Source organism: Heterodontus francisci, chromosome 9 (assembly GCF_036365525.1).
Source record: "Heterodontus francisci isolate sHetFra1 chromosome 9, sHetFra1.hap1, whole genome shotgun sequence".
NCBI lineage: Eukaryota > Metazoa > Chordata > Chondrichthyes > Heterodontiformes > Heterodontidae > Heterodontus > Heterodontus francisci.
Window position 1 is genome coordinate 54,459,682 of NC_090379.1, and position 26,477 is coordinate 54,486,158.

The 26,477-nt window shown below is 43.0% G+C and overlaps 1 protein-coding gene across 3 annotated transcripts in view; it reads left to right on the forward strand.

The window, feature by feature from the left end:
• frmd6 (FERM domain containing 6) overlaps positions 1–26,477 on the forward strand; it is a 159,379-nt gene that overhangs the window by 43,933 nt on the left and 88,969 nt on the right. The window lies entirely within an intron of this gene.

Genomic DNA, 26,477 nt, shown 5'->3' on the forward strand with positions numbered 1-26,477 from the left:
CGCAACCGCTTTCAAAAGGATCAATCTGGCTTAACTTTTAGAATGTTGAGGTAAAAAAAAATGGTTTAAATTCACTTCCTTCAGTTTAAATTGATTGAGATCTCTTCTTCAGTTTATGTTGGCCCAGCTGTCTGTCTCAATTGTCTCTGTAAAAGCCAGTTTTCAAAAGTCAATCACAACATTGTATATCCTATTCTCAGCCTCTGACTGGTTGTATCCAAGGCAACCAAGATGAACCTTTACTTCTAAAGCTGGCTGTCTTAAAGCAGTACAGATCCTTTGCTGTCTTAAAGACATACCACATATTTCCTGAAAAAAAAACAAGAGGAACATGACAATAAAACAATCCCGCCATCCTGGGAACAAGTCTGCTGAATCTTCATTGCACTCCTTCTATGGCAACAATATCCTTCCTAAGGTAAAGGGGCCAAAACTGCACACAGTACTCCAGGTACAGCCTAAGCAAGGTTCTATACAATTGAAGCAAGACTTCACTACTCCTGTACTCAAATTCTCGTGCGATAAAAGCCAACATACCATTAGTCTTCCTAATTGCTTGTTGCACCTGCATGCTAGCTTTCAGTGACTTATTGTTGAGGGCACCCAGGTCCCTTTGTACATCTATACTTTTTAATCTCTTACCATTTAAGAAATACGCTGCACATCTATTCCTCCTACCAAAGTGGATATTCTCACATTTTTCCACTTTTTTTCCCATCTGCCATGTTCTTGCCCACTCACTCAGTCTGTCCAGATCCCCTTGAAGCTGCTTTGCATCATCTTCACAACACAGATTCCCACTGAGTTTTGTGTCATCCGCAAGCTTGGAAATATTACATTTGGTCTCCACATCCAAATCATTGATATATATTGTGAACAGCTGGGGCCCAAGTACTGATCCTTGCGTTACCCCACTAGTTACAGCCTGCCAGTGTGAGAATGACCGATTTATTCCTACACTCTGCTTTCTGCCTGTTAACCAATCCTTAATCCATGCCAATATATTACCTCCTTATCCCATGTGCTTTAATTTTGTTAACCAATTTCCTGTGGGGGACTTTATTAAAAGACTTCTGAAAATCCAAATATACTACGTCCACCAACTCCCTTTTATCAATTCTGTTAGTAACATCCTTAAAAAACTCCAACAGGTCCGTCAAAAATGATTTCCCATTCATAAATCCATGTTGACTATGCCCAATCAGATCATTATTATCCAGGTGTCCATTTATCACATCCTTTTGAATAGATTCTAGCATTTTCCCTACTACTGATGTAAGACTAACAGGTCTGTAGTCGCCTGTTTTCTTTCTCCCTCCCTTCTTAAATAGTGGTGTGACATTTGCTACCTTTTAATCTGCAGGAACTGTTCCAGAATCTATAGAATTTTTGAAGATGATCACCAATGCATCCACTATCTCCATAGCTACCTCTTTCAACACTCTGGGATGTAGAATATCAGGTCCTGGGGACTTATCAACCTTCAGCCCCATTAATTTCTCCTTATTAATACTAATTTCCTTCAATTCCTCATTCTCCCTAGTCCCTTGGATCTATAATTCTGGGAGATTTCTTGCAACTTCCTTAGTGAAGATAGACACAATGTAATCATTTAGCTTCTCAGCCATTTCTGTATTCCCCATTATAAATTCTCCTGACTCTACTTGTAATGAACCCACATTTGTCTTATACTTGTCACCTATAGAAGCTTTTACAGTCCATTTTTATGTTTTTTGCTAGTTTATATTCATGTTCTATTTTTCCTTTCTTTATCAGTTTCTTGGTCCTCTTTTGCTGTATTCTAAAATCCTCCCAATTCTCAGGTTGACCACTATTTCTGATAACTCTATAGGCCTTTTCTTTTAATTTTATACAATCCTTAACTTCCTTTGTTATCCACCGTTGACTGCTTTTTCTTTTGGGGTTTTTGTGCCTTGAAGGAATATATGGTTGCTATAAACTATGTAATAATTATTTTAAAGACTATCCATTGCCTGTGTACTGTCATACCATTTAATGTATTTTCCCAATCCACCTCAGCCAATTTGCCCCTCATACCTTCATAATTTCCTTTGTTCAAATTTAACACCCAAGCTTCAGATTGAACTACCTCACTTTCAAGCATAATATAAAATTCTATCATATTCTCGTCATCATCCCGAAAGGTTCTTTCACAAGATTATTTAGAAGCCCTTTCTCATTACATATTACTAGATCTAAAATAGCCTGTTCTCTAGTCAGTTCCTCAATATACTGCTCTAGAAAACCGTCCCTCACACACTCCGGAAATGCGTCCTCCGCAGCATTAATGCTCATTAGGTTTACCCAATCTATATGCAGATTGAATTCACCCATGATTACTGTATTACCCATGCGACATGCTTCTCTAATCTCCTGATTAATACCATTCCCCACACTACCACTACTGTTTGGTGGCCTGTAAACAACTCCTACCAATGTTTGCTGCCCTTGCTGTTTCTTAGCTCCACCCAAACAGATTCCACATTTTGTTGCTCCGATCTGAGATCCTCCTTTACTAATGTACTAATCCCATCCCTTATTATCAGCGCAACACTGCCTCCTTTTCCTTTTTGCCTGTCCTTCCTAAATGTCGAATATCCTTAAATATTCAGTTCCCAGTCTTGGTCACCCTGTAGATCAAAGCCATTTACCTCCATTTGTGCCTTTAAATAATCTACTTTGTTGCAACTGCTGCGTGCATTCAGGTGGAGTGCCTTTAACCTTGTCTTTTTGACATTATTCTATATTCTAAGCCTAGTTGTGCTCGCCTTTGTTTCGCCTGCCTTCTAATGTCGGTTGCTACTTTTCTACTTCCTGTTACCAGCTTTACTTCCTTCCAATTTGAGCTATCCCTCAGGTTCCCATCCCCCTAACAAGCTAGTTTAAACCCTCCCCAACAGCACTAGCAAATCTCCCTGTGAGGATATTAGTTCCGGTCTTGTTAAGGTGTAGCCCGTCAATCTTATACAAGTCCAACCTGCCCCAGAACCGGTCCCAATGCCTCAGAAATTTGATGCTGTCCCTCCTACACCAATTCTCCAGCCACGTGTTCAATCAGTCAATCCTCCTATTCTCTGCTCACTAGCACGTGGCATTCGGAGTAATCCTGAGATTACTGCTTTGGAGGTCCTGCTTTTTAATTTCCTTCCTAACTCCCTAAAATCTGCTTTCAGGACCTCATCCCTCTTCCTACCTATGTCGTTGCTACCAATGTGGACCATGACCTCTGGCTGTTCACCCTCCCCAGAAGGATGCCCTGCAGCCGCTCCGTGACATCCTTGACCCTGACACCAGGGAGGCAACACATCATCCTGGAATCACGTTTACTGCCGCAGAAATGCTTATCTTATCCCCTGACTATCAAATACCCTATCACTATTACTCTTTCTCTCCCCCAACAGCCCCCCCACCCCCCGACCCCCATGCAGCTGAGCCATCCGTGGTGCCACGGACTTTGCTCTGGCTGCACTCTCCTGAGGAACCATCGCCCTCACCGGTATCAAAAATGGAAAACCGATTAGCAAGCAAGATAGACTCGGGACTCCTACACTGCCTGCTTGGTTCTCTTAGATTGCCTGGCAATCACCCATTCCCTCTCTGCCTGTATGCTGCTAACCTGTGGTGTGACCGCCTCCCTAAATGTGCTATCTAGGTCGTCCTCCACCTCACGGATGCACAACAGTGACTCCAGCCGCCGCTCGAGCTCCGAAACCCAGAGCTCAACCGTCTGCAGCCGGTGACAATTTTTGATAGAGTGGACACAGAGAGCTTAACTAGAGGCCATCAGGATAAGATAATCACCCAAGAAATCTAATAGGGAATTCAGAAGAAACATCTTTTGGTAAAGAGTGTTGGCAAAGTGGAACTCACTACCACAGGAAATGTTGAAGCAAATGGTACAGATGCATTTAAGGAGAAGCTAGGCAAGCAAATGCGGGAGAAGGGAATAGAGGGTTATGATAGATTTAGATGAGGAAAGATGGGAGGAGGTTTGAGTGGAGCATAGACGCTGGCATGGACTGGTTGGGCTGAATGGCCTGTTTCTGTGCCATATATCCTATGTAATTGGAGGAACTTTCGGCTCATCCAGTACTGGATGTCTGATAAACAGTGTGATAATTTAGCAACAGTGGAGGAATCAAGAAAGGTAGAGCTGAGTCTTGTCAGAATACATGTGAAAACTAACAGTCTGCTTTCGAAAGATGTCACTGAGGGGCATCATGTAGACGAGAAATAGAGGGGGGGGCCAAGGAATAGATCCTTGGGGGACAACAGAGGTAACGGTGTGGGGGCGCGGAAAGAGAAGCCATTGTAAGTAATATCTAATTGTAGCCAGAGTAAGAATGGAACCAGGTGAGAACCGTCCCACCCAGCTGGATGACAGTGGAGAGGCATGGGAGGAGGATGGTGTAGTCAACTATGTCCAAGACTGTAGACAGGTCGAGAAGGACAAGGAGGGAAAGTTTACTTTTGTCACAGTCATACAGAATGTCATTTGTGACTTTGACAAAAGCCATTTTTGGTACTGTAGCAGGAGTGGAAACCTGATTGGAGGGATTCACAGATGGAGTTCCAGGAAAGATGGACACAACAACACATTCATGGATTTTGGAGAGGAGAGTGAGGTTGGAGATGGGATCGGATCAGCATGTGTCAGTTGCACAACAGATTTTATGGCCATCAAATTGACCAGGGAGGATTTCCCTGTACCGATGCATCAATTTTCAGAGGTAACAGTGTGGGGGTAACAGGTCTAACTTGGGTTGGTGATGCAGAAAATTTGGCCAGGGATCCGTCTCCAATCATTTCTGCACACCAGTAGTGGTACTGTTGCCACATTTGTGATTATTACTGCAATAATTGTGCTGGCTGTAAAGTGTGCTTGTATATAACAGGCGCCCAGGCTGCTGGGGCTACTCGAGGGCACCTAAAAGGAAGCTACCTAGTCTGACATTGAAGCAAAATACATTTTAAAATGGTGCTGATAAAAATTGCAAAGGCTGGAAGCTAAAGTAAAAACAAAAATTGGGAAATACGCAGCAGGCATGTCAGCGTCTGAAAAGACAAAAGGTAGGTTAACATTTCGGAAGCATTTTGATACAGTGTATTGTAACCTACTTTATGTTTTCAGATGCTGATATGCATGTTATTTTCTTGCTTTTGTTTGAAAACACTTCTTCTGTAACAGCTCTAGATAATTTTAGATCACTCAGCAGATTCTTGTAGCATGACAGCCTTTAAGGATTACAGTAATGACTGCATGCTTTTATGTATATTATAATGCAGAGCCCAAAAGTAAACAGTCCACTGCTAGTGAAGGCTCTAGACCAGGGTTGTTCAAACTTTTTGGGTGAGGGCCGCGTTGCAATTTTTGCTCGGCCCAGAGGGCCAGTGAGCAAATTTCAACAGATAAAGGCATCAAAAATTTATCTTACTAATAAAAACAACAACAAATGTGCATTTTTGTGAGAAAGCGAGAAGACTAATTTATTGAGTTACTTTCTCGTCACGATGTTGAAAACTGATTTAGTGACATACCTGGGATTTTTTTGCTTGCACAAGTAGTCAATGTCTGCCTGCACACTTGTGATGTGGAGTATTCCGGATAGATAGCTATCTGTCAGGAGTGATCTAGATCTCTCTCTCTGTCTCTGGCTCCCTCTCTTTCTTTCTCTGTCCCTGTGCTTCCCCCTCTCTGTGTTGTTCCCCCCTCTTCGTATCGTCCTCGCTCTGTGTCCACCCTGCCTCCCCTTTCTCCCTCTGTTGCCCCTCTGTCTATCTGTCTCTGTCTCTCTCTCTCTCTCTGTCTGCTCCCTCTTGCTCTCTCTCTCTGTTTTCCTCTCTCTCTCTCTGTGTTCTCTCTCCCTCCCTCTCTCTGTCTGTCCCCCTCCCTCTCTCTCTCTCTCTCTGTCCCCCCCCACTCTCTCTGTCCCCCCCCACTCTCTCTGTCCCCCCCCCACTCTCTCTGTCCCCCCCCCACTCTCTCTGTCCCCCCCCCACTCTCTCTGTCCCCCCCCCACTCTCTCTGTCCATCCCCCACTCTCTCTGTCCCCCCCCCACTCTCTCTGTCCCCCCCCCACTCTCTCTGTCCCCCCCCACTCTCTCTGTCCCCCCCCCACTCTCTCTGTCCCCACCCCACTCTCTCTGTCCCCCCCCCACTCTCTCTGTCCCCCCCCCACTCTCTCTGTCCCCCCCCCACTCTCTCTGTCCCCCCCCACTCTCTCTGTCCCCCCCCACTCTCTCTGTCCCCCCCCCCACTCTCTCTGTCCCCCCCCACTCTCTCTGTCCCCCCCCACTCTCTCTGACCCCCCCCACTCTCTCTGACCCCCCCCACTCTCTCTGTCCCCCCCCCCACTCTGTCTGTCCCCCCCCCACTCTCTCTGTCCCCCCCCCCACTCTCTCTGTCCCCCCCCCACTCTCTCTGTCCCCCCCCCACTCTCTCTGTCCCCCCCCACACTCTCTCTGTCCTTCCCCCCCATCTCTCTCTCTTTCTCTCTGTTTCCCCCCCCCTCTCTTTCTCTCTCTCTCTCTCTGCCCCCCCCCCCTCCCTCTCTGCCCCCCTCTCCCTCTCTCTCTCTGACCCCTCCCCTCCCTCTGTGCCCCCCTCTCCCTCTCTCTCTCTCTCTCTCGCCCCCTCTGTCTCTTCCTCTGTGCCTCCCCCCCCCACTCTCTCTCTGTCCCCGTTGGGCTTTTTAAAAAAGTTGGAAAGCCCCGAATCTGTCCGAAGATTTGCAGTGCATTCCTGCTTCGGCAACTGTCAGCTGTTTTTAAAAAAGCCGTTCTTTCCCATCTCCAGTCACAGAGCCCTGGTGAGGATGAGAAATGGCCCGGGGTACAGTTTACATCCACGGGCCGGATGGAAACCTTTGGCTGGCCGGATCCTAGTCTGTGGGCTGTCTGTTGGACATTCCTGCTCTAGACCCTTTCACTGTTCAACTAATAAACTTATTGAAAGATACCCTGCTTTGTTTATTTAGGATTGCGACCGTGATTCATGTGCACACTTGTCTCCTGAATGTAAATCCACATTTGGAAGCTGATTGATGCAATAACTTCATCACTTGCTCAATGGCAGCTGCCTGTATTATCAAGCATGGAAACTGGAAGCCCACTACTCACCCGAAGTGATGAGTGTGTCTTGATGTGGGCTGGGAGTGTGAAGGAAGCTGGGAGCCCGTGGATAACCCCACTATCAGCATCCTGGGGGGTTACCATTAACCAGAAACTGAACTGGAGTAGCCATATAAATACCGTGGCTACAAGAGCAGGTCAGAGGCTAGGAATCCTGCGGCGAATAACTCACCTCCTGACTCCCCAAAGCCTGTCCACCATCTACAAGGCACAAGTCAGGAGTGTGATGGAATACTCTCCACTTGCCTGGATGGGCGCAGCTCCAACAACACTCAAGAAGCTCGACACCATCCAGGACAAAGCAGCCCGCTTGATTGGCACCCCATTCACAAACATTCACTTTTTCCATCACCGTCGCACAGTGACAGCAGTGTGTACCATCTACAAGATGTACTGCAGCAATGCACCAAGGCTACATAGACAGCACCTTCCAAACCCGCGACCTCTACCAACTAGAAGGACAAGTGCAGCAGATGGCTGGGAACACCACCACTTGCAAGTTCCCGTCCAAGTCACACACCATCCTGATTTGGAACTACATCGCTGTTCCTTCACTGTCGCTGGGTCAAAATCCTGGAACTCCCTTCCTAACAGCGCTGTGGGTGTCCCTACCCCATATGGACTGCAGCGGTTCAAGAAGGCAGCCATCCACCACCTTCTCAAGGGCAATTAGGGATGGGCAACAAATGCTAGCCTTGCCAGCGACGCCCACATCCCATGAATGAATTTTTAAAAATATGCTGTTCGTAACTTCGTTAGGCCAATGCCATTGTTAAAATTAGGCAGCTGCCCCATGATGGAACTGCAGCGCTCCAGACCCACAGCACCTGGTTACAAAGGGCACAGAAGGGGAAACTGCCCTTTTAACAAACAAAAATCCAGGCACTTTTTGCCTGCTGTCCCTTGTTGCATGATGGACAGTCATTTGGTGCATAACAGGCAGCCAGCATTCCTCTCATAGCTGCTGTCACCTGATATTTTGGCCCCACATATGCCATTTGCGATTCATCTGGAGCACTGGGAATTGTAGCAAATGAGCTGACCTTACATTATCTGATCAGAATGACCCTCATCACATTTTCAGCCCTGTAATGTCATTTCTGCCGTTGGAATGATCAGATGGGTGCATTCTTTGCTCAGAGTCAGAGGGGCTGTGTAAAAAGAAATCTCTCCATTGGACTCAACCCAACCAATTCTAGTAACTACTCAAAACCTTAGTGGCTTTCAGCACAACTAAGGACTTTTAATATTTACAAGATTTGTAGTGGGTGCCTTCTAGTCTTTTTCCATGTGAAATCCTTTGCTATTTCCTTCTTCGTACACTGACTTGCTGATATTGATGCAATACTGACCAGCCAGTTTTGGAGAATCATCGTTCTCGCTTCTTTACCATTGTATCAGCAAAATTAGAGAAGAATAGGGTTGCAGTGTTCACTATACAGTGAAGATGAGAGGCCTGAACAAAAGATAAGCATTAGGAGGTGTTTGTAATCGGAAGTGGCAGTGCAAGAGGCCAAGTGGACAGTGTAATAGGTCAGAAGATTGTGGGAGTTTAGCCTTAGTGGGGAGTAATTGGGACATTGTATTGAAATAGTCATTTATATATTTTACTATATGTTGAGTTGAATTTACTTTTAAATAACTTCATTTTAGTTGTTCAATTAATAGCTTATGGACAAATTGGAATATTTTTTAATGTTGAGAGACTAGGAGAAGTGGAGTAGCAAAGGGATTTAGGTGCTCATGTAAGCAAATCACTAACAGCTATTGGACTGGTACGAAAAGCAATCAAAAAGGCTTAATGAAATTTTGAGCTTTAACGCAAGGGGAGCTGAAATACAAAAGTAACTAAGTTATACCTCAGTTGTACAAAGCCTTGGTCACGAGCCATCAGGAATACTGTGTTCAGTTTTGGGCTCTGCAACTGCGAAAAGATATATTGGCCATGGAGTGGGTATCGTGCAGATTCTCCAGAATGATACCAGGGCTTAAAAGAGTTAAATTATGGGCACAAGTTAAATAAACTTTCAAATGATAGAGGGATTCAATAAGCTATATGTAAAGTAACAATTTCCTTTGGTGGGGGAATCCAGAACAAGGGAGCATATTCTTATTATTGGAGCTGGGCCAGTTAAGAGGGAAATCAGGAAACATTCTTCCACACAAAGGGAAATCTGGAAATCTTTGCTCCAACAGGCTATGGTCAATTCAAATGTTCATGTGTAATTGAATCCACAGCATATTAAAGGGCAACATGATTAAACAAAGTGTTGGAAAGTTGAGCCTATGGAGCAAACGATCCATGTGCTTGAGCAGTAAATGGCCAACCACCAGAACATCTGAAAAGTTTTTGGACTGTGCTCTCCAGAATGTGGCCACCCTGTAGGCAGTTCTAGACTCCTTATTACATAAGGATAGTGTAGAAAGAGTCAATGGGATATTTCCACAGGAGCAGAGAAAGCGACAATGATATTTAATATAGGTTTTTAAAATTATGAAGGATTTGACAGAGTGAATAGGGAAAGACTATTTTTTTCAGGGAGCCCGTGATGATTGGTCAAGTTAAAATTGTGACTGAGCCAATGAGGAGAGAGCTTGGAAGAAATAGTTTTATGCTGGGGGTTGTAGGAACATGGAATATTTTCCACAGGGAGTGGTTGAGGCAGAGATGATTACATTGGTTAAGGAAAGAATGGATAACTATTTGAAGCAGAAGAAAATGCAAGGCTCTGTGGGGTGCAATGGGATTAGTTTTGCATTGTTTTAGCAAACAGCCAACATAATGGGTTGCATGACTTTGTTATGACCAGGTGAGAAAGGGGTCTGGGGTTCCCTCTCAGCCTTCATCTGGTCTTACCGTAACAGGGTTTAATTTTAAACACACCATTTTTTTTAGCTCCCCCTTAGTGAATCCTTTCACCACTTTCCAATTATAAGGCAAAGAAACTAGCCAAACAGGCTTTCTTAAGTCTAAAGAAAAAAGGTTGAACTTTATTAAACTTGAACTCTAATTCAGTTAACGCCTACGGATATGCGACGTGCCCACGCTATCATGCATACGTGATACACACATGCAGATAGAGACAGAAAAGAGCAGAAGAAATAAAGTGGAAATGTTTGAGGCAATATTTGAAGATGGTTTTGGTTACTGTTCTTCAAGCTCGCTGTAAAGTCCTTGATTGTAGGTAGGTCTTGCTTTTCGTTGGGGCCCAGTATTCTTCTTGAACCTTGTTCGATGTAGGAGACTTTTCTCTCGAGGGTCATGTGTCCTCAATGGGTCCAAAGGCTTGTGAGAAAGAGATGGGAGCAGACAGGAGAGGTCTTCCCACTCCAGGAGCAAACAGTCTTTTCTCAGTCCAAAAGCTCTGTGGCTAGTTCAAAAACCCTGGACCAGCCAGTTAGTCATGTGACCAGCTGGTTTAACCAGTCCTGACTTTTGTGGATTGTATCATCTTAGCAGTCTCTGGAATGCGATTCCTTACACCTTCAATGTCTGGTGATCAAAATCCATTGTAGGTTGAATGTGTCAGGGAATAGTCCTCTTGTCTCCACAAGCACTGTCTGTTAGTATGCAAATGTTTTTCAGCTAAATGTCTGGCAGCCCTTTTAACAGGCCTTCTCTTCACAGTAAGTTTAAAATCAATGTTCATATGACAAAATGAATATGCCTCATTCTTGGCAGGTGGGGGCCTGCATGACAACTTCATTCTCTGCTGTAAACATCTATCATTCTACATTCTAATACAGCTATTCTCTTTTAAATCTGTTGCTGCAAAGCGTGGTCATTAAAAACAATGGGCTGAATTTTATTAGCGCGCCGCACATTGCGGTGTCATGCTTTGAAGTCGGCAGTCTTCAGGTGCGGAAGTGCTGTTGCTGATATTCCCACGATATTTTGCGCAGGGGCTCTATTAAATGGAGGGGGCAGAGTGCCCGCCCCCAATGATGTCATCGGGGCAGCCGCTCCATCCCTGGCAGCGGCATCCGACGCAACCGCGCAGGCACTTGCGCCATTTTTAAAGTGCTCCAAGCCCTTAACAAAAATTTGCATTTTTAAAGTAATCTCACTTTGGATTTTGTTTGAAAAATTAATTAAAAGCTGGAGGCCCTTTCCCAACCCCCCTATGTTTTTTTTATTGGTCTTTATCATGTACATTTACTTTAATCCCACCCCGAACTTCCCCCCCCCCACCCCCCACCACCTCATCACATTTGCCCTTCAAAACCTTCCCACCATCCCCACAGCCAATAAAAATGTTGTGCCCGCTCTCCACCCCGCCCCCCCCCCCCACCCTGCTAATTTCACTCCTCCCGCCTCCCCACCTGTGTCTCACCTCGGAACTGCAAATGGAGTTCCAAAGGTGCGCGAGTTGCAGCCAGCGGCCGTAACATAGGTGTGGAACGGCTGTCGGGACCAGGTAAGTTAATTTGCATGTTTATTTAATTAATTGTAATATCTAAATGAAGGCCCTGCCACTGTTGGTAAAATATGACAGGGCCTTCTCAGCATCGGGCAGCGTGGCGGGCAGCTCCCGCCACGACCCCCGATGTTGAGGGGCTGGTAAAATTCAGCCCAATATGTTTTTGGGAGCAATTTTTAAAGGTTTTGCTCATCCTGGTGGTAAACACTTCTGATTAACCAAGATCACATCTGTGGAAAGTGAAGACCTGTATTATTGTCTGTTTTTACATCATTGTGAAGGTTACAAGGGTGTGTAGGTTTTTTTTTAAACAAAAGACTTCCTATAGGAACCCCAGCAAGTTGGACAGAGCTAATTGAAACCAGACGATAGCCAGATTTTGCATTCATCAAAGGCTTCCTTCTAGTTTCCAATGGCACAATACAATATCCCTTTGAGCCCCCTCCAATGTGAAGCAAGCGAACAGCTAAAGTGGGTCACTATTCTTCATATGTTCCATGTCCTGTTTGTTTTTTGTGCATGGAAACATGTCCCTCATCAAAGTAAACAAAATGTTAAAAGTAGTTTGAACAGATCGTAAAAAGACTTTTTGTTGTTTGTGAGCTGCACTCAGTTCAATGTGAAACATTGAGTTAGTCTTTGCCACTGAATACAGAGCACTATTAATGTATCTGAAAGCAAAAAGATCAAACCATTTGATGGCTAGAGAATTCAGGAGTTTTGATTGTGCTTATTTGGAATTTAAAATTATTTTTGGCTATTTGGATGGAAATGTGTAACATTGAGAAACAATGAAGGACATTTTAATTTAGTCGCACCTTGTTTGAAGCCGAAAAGTAAATTGAAAGATCATGCCACTCTGATATTAGAATGTTGTTGAATTTGCGATAAAAAGTAACTACAAACTGTGCAGCACTTGATTTTAAAATAGTTCATCACGTTCAGGGTGCTATAAAAATAATTCTGTGGCCACGTTTTTCTCCCATTAAGTATGAGTTGCATAAAAATAACTGTCTTTCCTTCTATTATCACGTGATGTTTCTCCCTTGGCAGCAGACCTGAATATCAAGACACAGTAGTGGCAGTGTAAAATAAAAGCCTAAATGCCAAATAACAATAGCTGCTTCAGATTCCCAGCACAGCTTCACTTCTGCTTCTAGTTAAGTTGTGTTGTTTTGGGGTAAGAATAGTGTTCAGTTTAGTTAAATTAATGCAGTTTCAAGTGTTGATTTTATTGGCAAATTGATGTTTCCAAAATTTGAAATGCCATCAAAATATTTAAATATTAGGGATATGTCTTGTAACCAGCACCTTGACTTTACAGGTTAGTGTAGTTGTAACAGCTGATTGTAATGTCCTCATCGTTTTATTGAAGCAAATGCATTTACTTTCATAAATTAAAAACAGAAAATGCAGGAAATACTTAGCAGGTCAGACAGCATCTGTAGAGAGAAAAACAGAGTTAATGTTTCAGGTCTGTGACCTTTCATCAGAACTGGGAAAACTAGGCTTTGAGCAAGTGAAAGGGTGGCAGGTGGGAAGAAGAACAAAAGGGGAGGTTTGTGATAAAGTGAAGGGCAGGTGAGATTAAATGACAAAAGGGAAATAGCAATGAAGGTGAAAAAGGTAGAATGGGCGAATGGAAATCCCACTGGAGAGAAGAACAGAACTTCTTGAAGGTGGACATTCTGGGACGAGAAGTGGCAGTGAATTAAACACTAATACAAAAGCAAAATACTGCAGATGCAGAAAATCTGAACTAAAAACAATGCTGGAAATACTCAGCAGGTCTGCTAGCATCTGTGGAGAGAGAAACATAGTTAACGTTACAGGTCTATGACATTGAAATTCACTTTCTATTTGTCTATATCCCATAGTATCTGTAGAACCTGAGAAGCAAGGAAATTGAATGCATTAATGTTGACCATGGATGATGATGCATTGACAGAGTCTTTAGCCATACGGTTAGTTTGGTTTTGTGGTTTTGATACAGATACTCCTCAGCTATTACTTTGGTCATTTATATTCTTGGTGTTATTATAGTTGTTCTTTAACCACGGTAATGCCCAAAATCTGAAATGTCATCAAAATATTTAAATATTAGGGATATGTCTTGTAACCAGCAACTGAATTTGCAACTAGATTAAGGTTTGTTGCATTGTATCAAGAAAGTAACCCCCACCCCCACCCTCACCATTGACAAGCAGGACAGGGTCAGGGGCTAAAATTAAAAACCGTGAAACACAACCCCAACCTGCCCCTTCATAGTAAAACAAATCCTGGGTCTAGCACAGGAAAAACGCAAAGCATAATGAAAAACGGCATCCATTTTGAAATCATAGGCAGTTTCAGGACTGAAAGCATTAGACCAATGAGGCAGTCACAGCTACACATAATAAAAACTAAAGATATGATATGAGTTGGAAGCATATGGAGCACCAAGAAATTATGATGTGTGGAAATTGCAGAAGCATGACGTTCCCCAGGAAGTGGGAGTGAATTCAAAATACTGATGTATGGAATGTTCTGAAAGGACAGAAAAAGGAGGAAAAGGTATCTTTATGTGTTCAGGATAATTTGGAACTTAAGGAAGGTGAAAGGATATCCCAGGAGAAGAAGCAAAATGAAACAGTTTGACTTGAGTTAACAAAATTTACAGTAAGAGTCTGTTGCTGATGTCTCGCACAGAATAAGCTTGATAGCTAATGTGATGAGATAAAAAAGGGTATAAAAAGGCAATAATGTAATAATGAGTGACTTCCACCAGTTCAATAGTGGATGCAAGGTAACAAAATCTGCTTTATAATTAGTGAACTCTGGACAAGATTGCTTTTTAACCCAATTAATAGGTAAGTTGCATCTCCATCTGGTTCTAACAGTGATCACAATAGCATCTGAAATAGTATCCATAATATATAAGGAGTGGAATGTCCAAGGATCAATGGACACAGTATAGTTGCAATTATCTTGCAATCAGTCTGGACAAAAATATATGATTGTAAACAGTTAAACCACAAAGATATGAAGGATAAGCTAAGGGAAATGAAGTGGGAAATATTGTTGAAAGCCATCTCAGTTGAGGAAAATGAAACATTTTTAAAGCATGTTGAATATTCAAGGCATGTCTATAGCTAGGAAAAACAACTGGACTCCACAATGAATGGCCAGTTAAAATGTGAATAAAACTATCCAAAGATCACCAAAAGTAGAGGCAGAACTCTAAGAGGAGTACAGGAATTTGCTTGAACAAGTTAAGAGCTATAAGAAATGTAGAGAGGATCCTATAAATCCATGTGGCTTTGTTACCAGGAAAAATGCAGTTAACTGGAAAGTTCGAACTCTAAAAGGTAAAAGTGGCAATATAATCAACAAAGTAAAATAGTTGAAATATAAAATTCCTGGTTTCTAGGATTTACAGGATCGGTTAAAACCAAATTCATTACTAAATACTATATTCTAGAGGCTACTGAACGCTGGTGGAGAAAGTAAGAGGCCATTTAGACTAATGATTTCTGGGCCAAATAGCGTGAGAGAGATGCACAGAGATAAGGTGCTGAAGGAGATGAGTGAGGTTATTGGTGGGCCATAGTCTCTTGTCAGGAAGAACTACTGTGAACTGATGACATTCTGCTGGAAGTGAAATGCAGTACTTATATTTAAAAAGAGTGACAAACCTGACCTAGACAACTGCTGGCCTATTAGCTTTATATCAGTGGTAGGTAAAATAATGGAATTGATGTTATGCTGTAGCCTGGAGGAGTACCTGTACAGCAATAACTTGATAAACAGCCAGTGTGGATACTTGACAAACTTTTGATTTATTTGCTTATATTACAGTAAGGAGTATAGTGGGAGTCCCCTATGATATGGTTTATTGAAGATCTTAAAGCTTTTGGCAAAGTTCCGTGTGAAGTATCTCTAATTGAGTTGAATTTACAAGAATCTAATGGGACTGAGTTGCTACTGGAAATAGGAAAGCAGCAGAAACAGATGATGTGGCAAAAGATTTTCAAAATAACTGAGATTGGTTATGTAATTAGGCAATAAAAAAGTTAACTGAAAGTATTGCACCTAAGTCAATGAATCAAACTGAATTAGCACAAGGAGATTCAGAATGAGACTTGGGATTAATAGGAGACATGTAACTTTCAATGTCCAGATGATCTGGCAAAGCCATTAAAAGCTAATGAAATGAGAGGGTATGTAGCCAGAACAGTGGAATAAAAGTTGACAGCAGTTCTGATAAGGCTTTACAATGTGTTGGTCAGAATACACTTTGAGGATTGTGTTCAGTTTTGATTAGAACACCACAAAAAAAAGGATATGCATGCTTTAGATAGGGTTGCAGACATAGGTAGAAGCCTTTCAGTGTCCCTTGAAGCTCATCAGTTGACCATACAGCCATCCACCGGTGCCTCTTTACAATTTTGGGGCATTTCATAGTACACCTATTAAATGCCGCTGCTGAGCTCTAAGCAAATTGGGCTCTTTGTTGTTGCCTGCTGATCAGAGAAAGTGGAAAATTATCCAGGACTTGTGGAGCTATCTGGCAGGTCAGGTCTGGGAGAAGGGGGAGGTGATCCAGAGGGGACTTTGAAAGTGTTGGAGTTTTTGGTGGGCTCAGGAACAGCCCTACTGCTTCTTCTGGACACCCAAAAATAAAAATTAAGAGTTTTAAGGACCTCTGGTTAGGCCGTTGAAGTGATAGCACATTCCAGCACAGACTGTATGGGAGTTTACAAGATCAGTGGAAGAACACCTCATTTCCATGGGGCAGGCTGTTGCTACTCCTGCTGTAAGTGTATCTATACCTGTTCTGCTCAGCTGGAAAATCTGGCAGAATGGAGGTTGTTGCCCAGGCACCGCCCCCCCCCCCCCCACCCCCACCCCTTTCTTTGAGACAGGAGCCTTGTTCCATTTAGCTTACTGTGTAAGTGGCTGATTAGGTTTTTTGCAAAAAACGTTGCATAATTTCTTTGGGGATCTTGGCCTGAACCCATCTCCAATGGAGCCAACTTTCACCCATCTGGAGGCCAGTGCACTTGATCTCATTGTCCATCGCTCAGGGCCATTACACCAATCTCCTGCAATGTACAGTGTTCCCACCCTCGTTCTGTTCCTCCTGACAGAATTTGCCTTGTAAGAATGGAGGGAAGGGTGAGTAGGGAACTTTGCTTTATGCCAGCATATTTGAAACTTCCAGAAAGGGCAGAGGCCCATTACAACAGGGTACCCACTGTTTTCCAGTGGGTTCTGTTGCTTTCCTGCTGGAGTTGCACTGAGATCAGCAGAACTCTCATGTATTTTTGGGCCCATTATATTTAAAACACTTCTGAAGGACCAAATTAACCCTGTATCCAATTTTAACTGTTCTTAACCAGGTATAGCAGGAACCTTTCTACATTCCTCCCACACTCACAAGAGTGTCCAAAGGGAAGACAGGATCAGAATGTTGGTAGTTTGGCCCTGGTTGTCTTTGAGCTCTTCTTGTTTCTTTTGATTTTGCTTGCACAATTCTTGTGTTTTCTATTGCCTTCCTGAAGCTTTACTAGTCAGAAGAATATGCTTGCTTTAGTTTCCAATCTCTCTCTAATGTTTTCAGTTTTTTAAGTGTAGTTATGAAATAGACCCTGTTTGTGACTGAATCTTTCATCAAGCTGCATTTCCACATCCCTGAAACATGCTTCATGCTGCCCGAAGGCTGAGTCTGATTTTCTGATTTCCCCATCTTGTACTGCTGTGGAAAGTGAGGACACATGGAATTATAATTTTTAAGAAAGTGTTGCGTTGAGTATCATAACCTTGTTCTGCATGTGTACATTTATGGATCAGAGAGACAAACTCGTATCTTTTTATCATACGTGTGTGCACCACTCAGCCAAACACATCGCCCAGAATTGCTCCCAGGATTTGCCAACTTTCTACAGTGGCATTGTAGTGAGGCTGGAAAGCAGCGTTAGATGTAATTGTGTCTCCATTCACATTTCATTCTGGAGACGGTAGGAATGATCCAAGCTAGTTGAACTGGACAGCCTGCTGATGTAATGAAAATAAAGACTGGTTCTCTTCTACATGTAGTATATATATTTAATAAATGCTAGGGCTAGATTTTTGCCCATGTATAGTCAATGGGTGGAAAATCTAGTCATATTATGCACTTACAAGGCACACTAAGGACATTTAGGATGTTGCACATTATCACTACGCCAACTTTAATCCATGGGTGTTATGCTGGATTCATGAATGTGTGTAAATCTCCTGGTTTTATAACCTAGATTTAACTATTGCAGGGATTCTTTCTTCCTGGAAATTTTACCAATCAGTTCATTTTAGACAGAGGCAATTAATTTTTGTGGCGAATCTCCTATTTGTTGTTGTAAATGCATGTTGTTGTTGGGATGACTCAAGCATTATTAAAGCACAAGTTTGGAAATGGCGTTTTCCTAAATGTTCTTGATAATTCCAGTGTCGTGGGCGAACACGTGTGCAGGAAGATCACTCCTGACAGATGAACATCTATCCGCATCACTAAAAGTCTGCGGGAAAACATTGACTACTTGTGCAACCAAAAAGAAAGGCAGGTATCTCCGTAAATCAGTGTCCAACATAGTGAACATATGAACATATGAATTAGGAGCAGAAGTAGGCCATTCGGCCACTCGAGCCTGCTCCCTCATTCAATAAGATCATGGCTGATCTGTTTGTGTTTCAAATTCCACACTCCCATCTACCACTGATAATCTTTGATTCCTTTGCCTAACAAGAATCTATCTACCTCCACCTTAAAAATATTCATTGACCCTGCCTCCACCACTTTCTGAGGCAGAGAGTCCCAAAGTCACACAACCTTCTGAGAGAAAAAAATTCTCCTCATCTCTGTCCTAAAAGGGCGACCCCTAATTTTAAAACAGTGCCCCCTAGTTCTGGACTAACCCACAAGAGGAAACATCCTTTCCACATCAACCTTGTCAAGACTATTCAGGATATCATAAACTTCAATCAAGTCTCCCCTCACTCTTCTAAACTCCAGTGAAAACAAGCCCAGTCTATCCAACCTTTCCTCATAAGACCATCCGCTCATTCCAGGTATCAATCTGGTAAACCGCCTCCAATGTATTTACATCCTTCCATAAATAAGGAAACCAAAACTGTACACCGTATTCTAGATGTGGTCTCATCAATGTCCTGTATAACTGAAGCATAACATCCTTACTTTTATTTTCAATTCCTCTCGTAACAAAGGAAAGCATTCCATTAGGCGTCTTTATTATAAAAGCAAAATACTGCCGATGTTGGAAATCTGAAATAAAAACAAAAAATGCTGGAAATACTCAGCATGTCTGGCAGCATCTGTGGAAAGAGAAGCAGAGTTAGCGTTTCAGGTTAACATTTCAGCCGTCTTTATTCCCTGCTGTACCTGCACACTAACTTTTTGTGACTCATGCAATAGAACACTTAGATCCCTCTGGACCTCGGAATTCTGCAGTCGTTCTCTGCTTAAGTAATAGTCTGCTTTTTTATTCTTTCTACCAAAGTGAACAACTTCACATTTTCCCACATATGCTCCATCTGCCAGATTTTTGCCCACTCACTCAACCTATCTGTCAGTCTGCAACCTCCTTATGTCTTCTTCACAACATACTTTCCTACCTATCTTTGTGTCATCTGCAAATTTAGCTACCAAGCCATTGCTCCCCTCATTGAAGTCATTGATATAAATTGTAAAATGTTGAGGCCCCAGCACAGACCCCTGCGGGACTCCACGTGTCACATCTCCCAAACAGAAAAGGACCCATTTGTCAGCCCACAGCTCCATCCGTTTGGCCAGTACCTCTTCCCTGAATATTTGTAATTTCACCAAGTACCTCTCTTCCTTCCACCACCTGATTTACAGCTATTATTGGAATGTTTTTTGTATCCTCTATAGTGTAGACAGAAGCAAATATTTGTTCATTGCATCCACCATTTCCTTATTATCTACTATTAGCTCCCCATTCTCACATTCTAGAGGACCAACTCTCACTTTACTTACTCTTTTCCTTTTTAAATACCTGTAAAAACTCTTGCTATCAGTTTTTGCATTTCTAGCTAGCGTCCTCTCATACTCTAATTTCTTTCTCCAGATTAAGCTTTTAGTCATTCACTGCCGTTTTTATATTCTGACCAATCATCTGAACTGCCACTCATCTTTGTACAATTATATGCCTTTTCCTTAAGTTTGATGTTTTCTTTAACTTCTTTAGTTAACCACAGATGGTGAGTCCTCCCCTTAGAATTTTTCTTTATAGCAGGACTATACTTATTCTAAGTATTCTGAAATATCCCCTTAAATGTCTGCCACTGCTTCTCTATTGATCTATCTCCGAGCCTAGTAACTCAGTTTACTTCAGCTAGCTCAGCTTCATGCCTACATAGTTACCCTTATTCAAGTTTAAAATACTAGTCTTAGACCCACTCCTGTCTCTTACAAACTGGATGTAAAATTCAATCATATTGTGTTCGCTACTACCTAGAGGTGCCTTTACTCGGAGGTCATTAATTAATCCTGTCACATTACACAATACCAAATCTAATGTAACCTGCTGTCTGTTCCAGAACGTGCTGCTCTAAAAAAACTATCTCGAAAGCATTCTATGAACTCCTCATTCTGGCTACTATTGCTATTCTGATTTTTCCAGTTTATATATAGATTAAAATCACCCATGATTATTGCCATCCCTTTATCACAAGGACCTACAATTTCTTCTTGTATACTTTCTCCTGCATTGTGATTACTGTTTGGGGGCCTGTAGACCACTCTCACTAGTGACTGCTTTCCCCCTACTATTCCTCATCTCCACCCAAACCTATTCTACATCCTGATCTCCTAAACCAAGGTCATCTCTAACTATTGCACCAATGCCATCCTTGATTAACAGTGCTACCCCGCCACCTTTACCTAGCATCCTATTCTTCTTGAATGCCATATACCCCTCAATATTCAGGACCCAATCCTTGTCATTTCTGCAGCCATGTCTCCGTAATGGCTATCAGATCATATTTATTTACTTCAGTGTGCGCTATCAGTTTGTCTACTTTGTTATGAATGCTACGTGCATTCAGATACAAAGCCTTTAGTTTTGTCTTTTTGTTATCTTTGTAACATCTCATCTTGACTGTTGATGCGTTAGAATTAGAATTAGAACATTACAGCGCAGTACAGGCCCTTCGGCCCTCGATGTTGCGCCGACCTGTGAAACCATCTGACCTACACTTAGGTTCTTAAGTTTTTTCTCTCTGTCCCTTCCTGCCATTCTGTGAGGAGAAAGTAAGTCAATAAATTAATCTTCTGATTTAAAGCTTCCTCACAAAAATGCACATTTCTTGTTTTGATTAATAATAAGATAATTTTATAATCCCTTTATCTTTTTGAAATTGTCTCACAGGCCTCCTATGTAAGAGAAAAATTGTAATGTGGCCCCCTCCCCCCCCCCCCCCCCACCCCATGCAAAAAGATTGGACAACTCTGTTTTAAGGAGTGTATTAAAGGAGGAAAGCGAGGTGGAAAGGTTTGGTGTGGGGGTGGGGGGAGGGGTGGTGTGGGTCAGGGAAATTCCAGAGTTTAAGGCTTAGGCAGCTGAAGGCATGGCCACCAATGGTAGAGTGATTAAAATCAAGGATGTGTAAGAGGCCAGAATTAGAAAAGTGTAGATATCTGAAGGTTGTGGGGCTAGAGGAGATTATAGAGCTGGGGAGGGGTGAGGCCATGGAGGGATTTGAAAACAAGCATGCAAATTTTAAAATTGAGTTGTTGTTTAACTAGAGCCAGTGTAGGCCAGCAAGCATAGGGGTGATGGGTGAACAGCATTTGGTGCAAGTTAGGGCATGGACAACAGCGTTTTGGACGAATTCAAGGTTACAAGGATAGAACGTGGGAGACCAGCCAGGAGTGCATTGGAATTGTCAAGTCTGGAGGTAACAAAGGCATGAATGAGAGTTTCAGCAGCAGATGAGCTGAGACGGGGCAAAGTCAGGTGATGTTGCAGAGGTGGAAATGGGTGATCTTAGTGAAGGTGTGGAGATGTGGTTGAAAGCTCATCTCGAGGTCAAGTAAGACACTGAGGTTGTGAACAATCTGGATCAGCCTCAGACAATTGTCAGGGAGAGGGGTGGAATTGGTGGCGAGGGAGCAGAGTTTGTGATGGGGACTGAAGGCAATGGCGTCAGTGTTCCCAATGTTTAATTGGAGGAAATTTCTGCTCACTCAGTACTGGATGTTGGATAAACAGTCTGACAATTTAGAGAGAGTGGAGGGGTTGGGAGAGGTCCCAAGGTCCTGCATGGTAGGCTGGTCCGGAAGGTTTGAACACATGGGATCCAGGGTGAGCTAGCCATTTGGATACAAAATTGGCTTGGTGATGGGAGGCAGAGGGTGGTAGTGGAGGGTTGTTTTTCAGATTGGAGGCCGGTGACCAGTGGTGTGCCACAGGGATCGGTGCTGGGCCCTCTGTTGTTTATCATATATATTAATGACTTGGATGTGAATGTAGGGGGCATGATTAATAAGTTTGCAGATGACACCAAAATTGGTGATATAGTGGACAGTGAAGAAGGTTGTTTAAGGTTACAACAGGATATAGATCAACTGGGAAAGTGGGCAAGGGATTGGCAAATGGAATTTAACGCAGACAAGTGCGAAGTGATGCATTTTGGGAAGTTAAACCAGGACAAGACATATACAGTGAATGGCAGGGCCCTGGGGAGTGTTGTTGAGCAGAGAGACCTTGGGGTGCAAGTACATAGTTCCCTGAAAATTGTAACACAGGTAGACAGGGTGGTGAAAAAGGCGTATGGCATGCTTGCCTTCGTCGGCCAATGCATTGAGTACAAAATAAAAGCAAAATACTACAGATGCTGGAAATCTGAAATAAAAACAAGAAATGCAGGAAATACTCAGCAGGTCTGGCAGCATCTGTGGAGAGAGAAGCAGAGTTGACGTTTCAGGTCAGTGACCCTTCAGAACCCTGACTCTAGGTAGTGGTGATTTAGAGCTGGGTGTCACCGGCATACGTGCGGAAACTGACAGCATGCTTTCAGATGCTGCTGCTGAATGACGGCATATAGATGAGAGATCGGAGGCATCCAAGGATAGATCCTTGAGGGACACACACAGTCATGGTGTGGGAATGGGAAGAGAAACCATTGATGGCAATTCTCTGGATATGATTAGGTAGATAAGAATGGAACCAGGTGAGTGCAGTCCCACCCAGATGGACGACAGTGGAGAGGCATTAGAGGTGGTGTGATCAACTGTGTCAAAGGCTGCGGACGGGTCAAGAAGGACAAGGACGGATAGTTTGCCTTTGTCACAGTCACATAAGTTATCATTTGTGGCTTTGATAAGAGCTGTTTTGGTGCTGTGGTGAGGTTGAAACCTGCTTGGAGGGATTCAAACTTGGAATTCCGGGAAAGCTGGGCACGAATTTGGGAGGTAACAACACCTTGGAGAGGAAAGGGAGGTTGGAGATGGGGCAGTAATTTGCAAGGACGGATGGGTCAATTTTGGTTTATGCTTTAAAACTGTTGAGACACATCCTCCTGATGTGACATTGTGAATTTCTGCTCCTGTTTCATAATGATTGTGTACATTGAGCTGAGTACGCCACTCCCCATTTATAATGTCATGGGTGTAGAATTTCATGATGTCAACATTTGTTCCCAGGTTGATTACAACTAATAATTTAACAAAAAAGGGTGACAAGGGATGATTGCAAATACTGCTAAATATATAGTTATCTTTATGACATGTAACATTATAGCCGGGATTTTATCCGGGCGACAGGGATCTCGACCTCTGGCAAAAAAACTGGCGAGAACCCAGTGTCGCCCCTTCTGTGGGAGGCCCACTGAATCAAGTGCCAATTAGGCACTTAAGTGGACAGCAGCGGACCTTGCATGGGATCAAGGACCCCGATGACAGAAGTCCCACCCTCTGAGAGCTACCAGCCAATCACAGGCTGGCAGCTCTTTAACTGAGTAGCGCCAATGAGGAGGCAGTGGCTGCCAGTGGAGTACCCACCCAAGGCCTGGGAGCGGCGCTGGATGGAGGCCACAGGTAGGTCAGGGTGAGAGGGGTCTTGCGGGGTGGGAGCTGCAGGGGAGTGGGGTGTAAAGGGGTCAGCAGCAAGGGCAGGAGGGTAGCTCTCAGCAGGCGCCCCCTTCCCAATGCCGGGTTGCTCATTCAGGCACTGTGCCTTTTAACGAGGAACACCCCCCTCCACCCCACCTCCCCCACCCCCCGAGCCGGAAAGCAACCCGCACAGTTTTTCTTGCCTTGCTCCCCATGCGGCGACAGGCGTGACGGCCGCTGGGCTAATTGCAGCAGCGGTATGAGGCCCTTAATTAGGCATTAATTGACCAGTTAAGGGCCGCAGTTGGCAGCAGGGTAGGAAGGCCGTTCACAGGCCGGCCCACCCTGGACTTAATTTCAGCGGAAGCGAGAAGGGGGTGAGGTCGCCCCCACCCGCACCCGGCCACCATCCACACATATTACATCTCCCCACTTCCAAACCCGTCTCAACGGAGAGCATAAAATTCCCCCCATGTGCCAATTCAGTGGATCACACCTCTGCTTTAAGACTGCAAAATATTCCCTGATTGTGGTTGGCTTGGCTGAATCTTTATGATACTTATTCAACTTGCATGATGCAGCTGATAATGCAACAAATTTAAACATAATTAGGATAATTTGGATGTAAAAGTGCAGAAACATCACTTATCAGTCATTACCAGTTCACAGGTTTTAAGAAAGCACATTCATTTAGTGCTTAATCCATAAAATGTATGAAAAAGACAGAGGTTAATACTTCCAGTGATACTAAAAGGATGAACTGTTGTCCAATAAGTTTGATGTAAAATCCTCTACTAATATCCTCAAATATAAACGTGTATCTTATACACTGAAGAAACATTGCTTTGGTCAAAATGCAAATTATAAAAACTAGGTGCATGATTTAACTCTCAATATTGTAGTCATGAAATCCCTCTGTTAAGCAAATATTTCCCAAGTTGCATTTTCTACCTCACTTAGTCAGAACTGGTAGAGCCAGTCCTGTAATCAGTTGTTGTCTTTCCCAACCTAGATCATGAAATGGGATTGCAGTGTATGGTATAGTGCTGCATTGTGTGAGTCAGTTGCATTGTGAGTCAGCAGAGGTTCATGTGTTCTAAACTAAGTATACAGATTACTTTTGAAGCTGAAAATTAGCAATGAAGGAACAGTTCTACCATCATATGTTATTGCAAACTGCCGGTTTTGTGAACTTTGTAAAAAGAATGACTGTTTTCTGTAGCCTACAGAAGAGAGTTTGCAAATTCAATAAGATGAGTGTGCATCATATTTCAGATTGTGCAAGAACATTTACAGACAGCTTCTAAACATTTTTCCACAGTATAGTTTTGTTTTTAAGAGACATTTTCATAAGAGTTACAATGCTGTAATAAACTGCTGCTCAGTTATCTCTCACCTGTGATACACAATGATCATTGATACAGTTTTAACAACTTGTCATATTGCACTATCATAGAGTCATATAAAGGCGGGGCTAAAGTGTGGCGAGTCGAAGAGACTTAGCAGTTGGCAGGAAAAAAGACAGAAGTGCAAGGGGAGAGCCAACTGCGAAACAGCCCTGACAACCAATTTTATCTGCAGCACCTGTGGAAGAGTTTGTCACTCTAGTATTGGCCTTTATAGCCACTCCAGGCGCTGCTCCACAAACCACTGACCACCTCCAGGCACTTACCCATTGTCTCCCGAGACAAGGAGGCCAAAGAAGAAGAGTCATAGAGTGATACAGCACTGAAACAGGCCCTTCGGCCCACTGAGTCTGTGCCGACCATCAACCACCCATTTATACTAATCCTACATTAATCCCATACTACATCGCCACCGTCCCTCAATTCTCCTGCCACCTACCTACACTAGGGGCAATTTACAATGGCAAACTTACCTATCAACCTGCGAGTCTTTGGCTGTGGGAGGAAACTGGAGCACCTGACGGAAACCCGCAGTCACAGGGAGAACTTGCAAACTCCGCACAGGCAGTACCCAGAACTGAACCCAGGTCGCTGGAGCTGTGTGGCTGCAGTGCTAACCACTGCGCCACCCAATTGTCATTTGTAAGATTGTAATAAGAGGCTAGAAATAAGTTTATTTCATTTAAGTTAAGGAATTTTAAATCTTTGCCAAATCCCATTGGAATAAAGTACTACCAATTTTTTGGCCAGTTTCTTTGCATTATTAATCTGTTCATTGAAGCTGTGATTGAGTTTTGTTAAATTTTGGATTATTACATCTTAACATTTTCTGAAAATTGACATAATAAAATATTAATTTAACCACTTTGATACGGGCTTGCATTGCACCTTCAAACTCTACAAAGGTGTGCCAGCTTCTCAGGGTTACAAGGATTTCATAGGGTGATTGAATTTTTCTATCATTTAATTAATTGGATGTTCCTGCATTAATATAAAACAATTGGAAAATCTGGAAAAATGCTTATTTATTTCTTGTGATTCCTCTACTCTATGGGTGCTGTGGTGAAAATGAAACCATTTTCTTATTTTTAATCAATGAAATTAATACCTTGTGAAATAGGAACATTTTTGATTGTTTGCTTCAAGGCAACCCTAGAGAGGTACTTTGTCATTCTAGTGCATTAGGTGTTGTATTCAGTTTCTGGCTGCAAATACACTCTTTTCAAACGTCAGTAGTCAGATCTTGAGTTCTGTGCTTTTTAAATGCTAAGCTTGCTGGCTGGCTGATTCTTTTTAAAGGATGTTTGCATTCTTTGAAAGCATTCATTCTAAAAGCAGCTGTGATGTTCTGTGAAGAATTCTCCCCTCAAGGGAAATCAATTCATTTCA